The sequence below is a fragment of the Penaeus chinensis genome, chromosome 24 (assembly GCF_019202785.1).
Source record: "Penaeus chinensis breed Huanghai No. 1 chromosome 24, ASM1920278v2, whole genome shotgun sequence".
In the NCBI taxonomy this organism is placed as follows: Eukaryota; Metazoa; Arthropoda; class Malacostraca; order Decapoda; family Penaeidae; genus Penaeus; species Penaeus chinensis.
The window spans coordinates 31,812,460-31,819,959 of NC_061842.1; positions in this window are offsets into that span (position 1 = coordinate 31,812,460).

Consider the following 7,500-nt stretch of genomic DNA (forward strand, 5'->3'; position numbering starts at 1 on the left):
GTGTGTGTGTGTGTGTGTGTGTGTGTGTATGTATGTGTACGTGTACAATTATGTGTGTATATATATCTGTGTGTATATATATCTGTGTGTATGTATATATACATATATATATGTATTCATGAATGTATATATACATATGCATGTGTATATATATAAGTATATGTATACCTATATACATACAAGTGTCTATATATGTATATATATATGTATATATACATTTATATGTATGTGCGTGTGCATGTATACACATACACACATAATTATGTTTATATATATATCTATATATGTGTGTGTGTATCTGTATATGTAATCAAATCAAATATCTGCTTATTTCATGGGTTCTTATCAATGGCAAATCGCAGGCGCCGCCACCTCCTGCCACCGCCGGCGCAGAGCGCACAGCCATCAAAGTGATCCACTGATGACATGTAATTCCTTATATCCGCACAATCCCGCCCTCATTCCTCATGATAATGGCCTGTCCCTATTATCTTTATTACTGTATCTGCCATTCGTAATGGGTCTAGTGCAATTGCCTTGTGCGATGCACGAAATGAGATAATTGACGATCGCGTCTCCTGTTCATTCTCGCAAAATGCTTTGTTTCGCGTTTTTTTTTTTGTTTTTTTTCGTGAGGCAAAGAAAATGGGAACTCTATGGAGGGAAAATTTACGAGCTTCGTGTTGAATGTTGATAGCTATAAAGTGTACTCATGGTAGCGAGGCATCATACGATATAATGCTATGATGAAGTTATACTTGTGAAAACGAGCGACGGTCTCATTATGTTTCGTTATAAATCAGATTTAGCTTTTATCATTCCAACATGTAAGTTTTTATGCGATTAGCGTTTAATTTTTTGGTAGTTGCTTGTTTGAGAATTGATACAAACGGACAAAACTGTAAAATAATACGAAGTTCAGCCCCCAAATTGGCAACACTGTAAAATATGTCCCCCAAGTGCGTTAATGGAAAATAAGTATAACCATACGGCGCTTGCATAATGAACCGATCTAAAGACTCATTTACATCTAAATATCTGCACTTATTCATTCAACCTGTACTTAATTAATTTTTTACCGGTTTGTTTAGAACAGCTTATTTTTTATCACAAGTTTCCATCTATGAAAACTGCCGATGCCTCCGCAATATATGTATTTTCTTCTCAGTTTGTTCAAATGAATTCGAACATGCTAATTCACAAACCTCATAAAAGCAGAACTAGATCCAAGGTAAAAACCTTGCGGCACACAAGCCCGACAATCTACGGTGTCCACACGCCACATTTGACCGAATTCCTTCATTTCACGAATCGTCGAAAGATCTTTAAATGCACATAACCTTTGAGTATAGCTTGTCTCTCTCAGCTGCTTAGGGAGACCGAGGTTACTAAGTGTGGGCCACGTGCAAGGAGATTTCGACGAGGGGGTCGGGGTAAGGTGACTCGTTTAATTATATATACAGAACTTCATGGTTAGTTACCGATGCATACCGAACAGCTGCGGGATCCAGGTGTAGCGCCCCTTTACACCGAAGCACACACTTTTCTGCATATAATTACGCACTCGTACTCACTGTGTAGATGGGCGCCAGGGTGATACGCGAACTCGTGCTCACTTATGAATGCGTTTAGTTGAGGATACGAAATATACATACACAAAATAAGTAGATATATACATATATAATAACCAGCCAAATATACAGTCAGTAAGCAAATGTAAATACGGTTGGTTTGCAAAGAAATAAATAAACAGTGACTCAGCAAATACACATGGTAAGCAAATACATGTACATATAGTAAGTACGCTAATGTATATACATAAGAGTATATAGATGTACATATACATAGTAAGCAAATAAATATACATGCAGTGAGTATGGAAATACACATAGACGTATTAAACTCATGTACACACAGTATGTAGGGGAACTCTACATGCTAACTAAATACAGACTTACACCAAGCAGAAGCGCACATACTTCAAGCAATCACATACATTGAAAATAAACAAATCCACTGAGGCTTGGATTAAGCAACTTAACCTCAGCATTGTTCCCCCCATAGAAAGTACCATTCCTAAGTTACGGACGTCTATCAGCAATCAACATTATTTTTCACTCCTACTTTCCTTCTTAACTGTATCAACGAATATCTCCTTTATCATCAAAATCATTATCGTACAGTTTCAATCCCTACTTACCACCATCCTTCTCCTTCTTGGTTTGGCTTTCGGATCACAAGGTTCCCGGACGTTCTCTCTTAAACGCCGAATTTCCTTCTGTAGAACTGATATTGCAAAATGGGATCGGGTTTCTCTCCTTATTCCAGCGTCGTCGGTTCGCTGGCGGATTGGGCGGTCGCTCGACTCAGCATGGGATTTGGCTGAGGCTGAGATTGGGGTTTTAGTTTATATCTAAGTGAATATACACACGCAGACGTCTTTCACGAATAGATAATCTCTCTCTCTCTCTATCTCACTCTCTCTCACACACACACACACACTCACTCTCTCTCTCTCTCTCTCTCTCTCTCTCTCTCTCTCTCTCTTCTCCTCCCCCCCTCTCTCTCTCTCTTTCTCTCTCACTCTCTCCCTCTCTCTCTCTCTCTCTCTCTCTCTCTCTCTCTCTCTCTCTCTCTCTCCCTCTCTCTCTCTCTCTCCCCCCCCCTCACTCTCTCTCTCTCTCTCTCTCTCTCTCACTCTCTCTCTCTCTCTCTCTCTCTCTCTCTCCCTCTCTCTCTCTCTCTCTCCCCCTCTCTCTCGCTCTCACTCTCTCTCACTCTCTCTCTCTCTCTCTCTCTCTCTCTCTCTCTCTCTCTCTCTCTCTCTCTCTCTCTCTCTCTCTCTCCCTCTGTATGTGTGTGTGTGTGCTGTGTGGTTCAGCGGTAGCGATCTCGGCTAGCAATCTTGCTGACCTGCGTTCAAATCTCTCGCTGCCAGTGGATGGTAACCCCGGCCATTTCTTGCACACAGGGGATAACTTAGAAGCAAAATGAAACAGACACTATGTCACACCAAGAATATCCATTGTAATAAATGGAATCAAATTAGACCTTAAGAACAAAAAACTCTCTCTTTCTCTCTATCCCTCCCCCTCCCTCCCCCTCTCTCTCTCACATTCCCTCTCTCTCTCTCCCTCCCTCCCTCCCTTCCTCCCCCATCTCTCTCTCTCTCCCTCCCTCCTTCCCTCCCTCCCTCCCCCCCTCTCTCTCTCTCTCTCTCGCTTTTTCTCTCTTTCTCTCTCTATCTCTCTCCCTTCCCCCCATCTCCCTCCATCCCTCCCTCCTTCCCCCATCTCTCTCTCTCTCCCTCCCTCCTTCCCTCCCTCCCTCCCTCTCTCTCTCTCTCTATCTCTCTCTCTCTCTCTCTCTCTTTCTCTCTCTCTCTCCACACACACACACACACACACACACACACACACACACACACACACACACACACACACACACACACACACACACACACACACACACACACACACACACACACACACACACACACACACACACACACATCGTGGTCATCGGCGCGTGTGCACAAAATAACCTTTAAACCTACCGTAACCTCGCACATAAACAGCACCAAGGAAAGGCTTCATACAAATCATCGCGCGTGAATAGAACATGTGACAAGCGACGATCTTTGCTGACGAAGGTAAATAGGTGGGATTCTTTACCGCCTCGATGGTTTCTGAACTTTTCTTGCTGCCTGTCTCGTTCTGTCTCTATTTTCATGCACGGGGGAGTTGCAATGTTAAGTAAGGAATCGACATTGTTTTTTTTTAATTTATTAAATGGATGACAGATGATAGTCAAAGGTCAATACGTTATTAAAATGTTGTTGTGAGCTGGTAAAGACATTACAAAATAAAAGGAAAATGAAGGATTGGATATAAGAAATGAGTATACTAATTATTTCTTCCCTATTACCCACGCGTGTCATGATGTGCGATATCGACCCCTCCCCATGTTGCAATTCTCACCCCACTGCACGAAAAGCAAAAATTTGCATGACAAAGTCCTTCCCATGATTCACTCACCACATAACACGTCTTGATGCATGACGCATGATAATTGCACGAAGCAATTAGGAGGACGTCCGGTAATTACTGTTTAATTAAACTACTGGCGAGGACGAGATGATAGGCCATCGTCTACTAACAAGCAAACGAGGCTTTTCCTCTTTACCCAAGGCGTGGTTCCTCCGCTCTCCCTCTCTTTCTCTCTCTCTCTCTCTCTCTCTCTCTCTCTCTCTCTCTCTCTCCTATTCCCTATCTCCCTCCCTCCCTCCCTCCCTCCCATCCTCTCCCTTATACTCTTGCCTTCTCTCCACTCCTTCCTCCATTCTCCCCTCTCCTTTCTTCCTCCCCCATCATTTTCCTTCCTATCTCCCCTCCTTTCCCCTCTCCCCTCTCCTCTTCTCTTCCTCCTTCTCCCACCCTGCCTTCCTTTCACTTTCCTCTCCCCCTTCCTTCCCCTCCCCTCCCTCCTCCCATGGCATCAAGAGGCCGTGAAGTACACCAGCACGTGATATGCGGTTGCACTTCGCATCCTTATCAACCCGTATTTATCTCCAACTCTGCCTGATCAGCCAGCCCTTTCTGAGCTGGTGTATTAATAAGGATGATGACGATGGCGATGGCCTAATAAAAGTACTGCTGTAATACTAATAATAACAATAGTGATCATGATAAGGACAAGGAGAATAACAGTTATGACAATTGTGAGAATAGTAATAGTAATAATAATAATGACAATAACAACAGTAATAATGATAATAATAATGTTAACAATAATAGTAATAATGACAATGAAAATGATAATATTAATAATCAATAATTATAGTAACAATAATAAAAATAACAATAATAATAACAATAATTATAGTAACAACACTAATAATTATAACAATAATAATGACAATAATAATAATATTATCATCACTAATAGTAATAATGATAATAACAACAATAACAGTAATGATAATCATAGTGATGATAATAATGAGAATAACAACAACAAAAGCAGCAAGTATATTAAATTAAGAATTAAAGCCAAGGATGATGATGATGATAACAATAACAATGATAATAACAGTAATGTCAAAAAGAAACATCCTGAAGACCGATTCTTCTGGCGATGATGACTGCAACGACGACATCATAACGAAGTGCAATGCAACGACGATCGTCAGGAATTATGAAACCTTTGATAACACCGAGGGTGACTCAAACATTCTCCTAGAGCTCAAACTAGTGACATTTGCAACGTTAACTACAATTCTGGCTCAGTTGTTCGCTTACCTTCATCATGCTACCCGCAGGATATGATTCGTGTTGCGGGAGATTCATTCCCTGTGGTGAGGGAGGAGCCCTCATACAACTGTTATTAGTCGTCTGTTATAGAACGTAATTCACTGGCGTTGGTGGCAGATTATTATTATTATTATTATTATTATTATTATTATTATCATTATTATTATTATTATTATCATTATTTCTATTATTATTATTATTATCAGTGTTGTTGTTGTTACTATTATTATTATCATTATTATTATTATTATTATTATTATTATTATCATTATTATTACTACTACTACTTTTATTATTATTGTTATTATTATTACTACTACTACTTTTATTATTATTGTTATTATTATTACTACTACTACTTTTATTATTATTGTTATTATTATTTTGTTTTGCGAATTCTTACAATAATAAATATTCTTGTAGTTCTTATCAACAATAACGCTGCCATCGGTCCTTTGCCCTGTTAGAGGATACCTTCTGCTCTCTAACTAACGGAGAAATATGGTACAGATCATTGGTTCCCAAAGTGAGCGAAACGCCCCCTGGAGGCAAAAGAGAGCCACAGGGGACTAAAGCTGCAAAGAAATTGGATACCTGAATCAGTTTTTATTTGTGAATTACATTTTTGTGTTTAATCTTCATTTGAATTTGAATTTGAAGCATGCCAACGGAAGAAGTGTTCGCACGCGTGTATGAAGGAGGGGGGAATCCCCCCGGAAGCCAAGAGGCGCCGGGAAAGGTGGGAATCTCTGGCATGGAGGATGGTACTGAGAGATGAACATTGCCTTAAATTCTGCACTTTGGTATTTTGGGTTAAAGAAAATGGTGGAAGTATACTTTAGTAACCCTGGCTGACTTAAATAATTTGAAAAAAGACATTATGTAATGTATGAACTACCTCTTGTTCATGTTAATAGCTAAACCATTTATTTATTTCAACGACGAATGATAAAGAAGATATCTTATTCCTTGCCTTTAACTACTTTTTAACGCAATATCGGTGAAACACGTTGCCTCAGATATATAATACAAGTATATTTCATGTCAATGATAATAAAATGGAATGTGATAAAAGGTTTATATTAATTCCCGTAATACGATGCAACTTATTTATTCAAACGAATAAAACAAATAAACAAACAAACAAACTCATTCATAACTGTTTGATAAAAAAAAAGAAAAAAGTCATTGCAATTCTAGATGCCATAGACATTATTTTCTTTTACTAAAGTCTACTCATAACTGCATAAGACAGAGTCGCTGTTCAAAATCTGTAGGGCAGTGAAAATTGAAAGGTCTTTGCAATCTGTCATTCCAAGGGATTGCTATGAATTATGAAATCATAATTGTATTGATACAATCATCTGTATCATATAGCTTCCTCTATTATAAGTGCAATTCATTCCTATCGTTATCGTTAATGAGACCCTGCAAATAGGATGCAGATACCTATAATATTGCAAGCTGATGGCCAGAGTGTTTACTAAACACTTGTTCTCTGCCATAAACACACTCTCAAGCAGTATGCGTCCAAGCAAACGATAAGAGCATCAAACAATCAATCAGTGTTACAGTTTCCCGTGAAGAAGGCGCTTCGAGAGAGTCACTTGTTTGTCATGACGTCACGAGGCATTGCTACGCGGAACCCTGGGGTAAACAGAGCGTAGTACGATTTTTTTTTTTTTTTTTTTTTGTTTGTCTCGTTACATCAATTTAAAGAGAAGTGATGCTCATGTGATGGGAAGAATGCCATTGGGGGAAGGATTTTCAGCATGAAAATAATCTGCGGGGACACTTTAGTGATATATACCATGCAGACACTACCAATGATACTAACATTGCAGTCGCATTTTGTAACCGCGTGGGTATCCATTATCACGTCATTTGATATAAAACATAAAATCGAGTTTCACGTCATGGGAGCGTTAACTTCTGAATCCTTAAGAAGATATTCCTACATAACCAGAAATATTCTAACCTATCGGCTATCCCCTTAAGAAAAATCACACACACACACACACGTGTGTGTGTGTGTGTGTGTGTGTGTGTGTGTGTGTGTGTGTGTGTGTGTGTGTGTGTGTGTGTGTGTGTGTGTGTGTGTGTGTGTGTGTGTGTGTGTGTGTTTGTGTGCATATTTGTACCCTATACCTTGACTTATATTTAATGATAATATTTTACCAATGCGTGT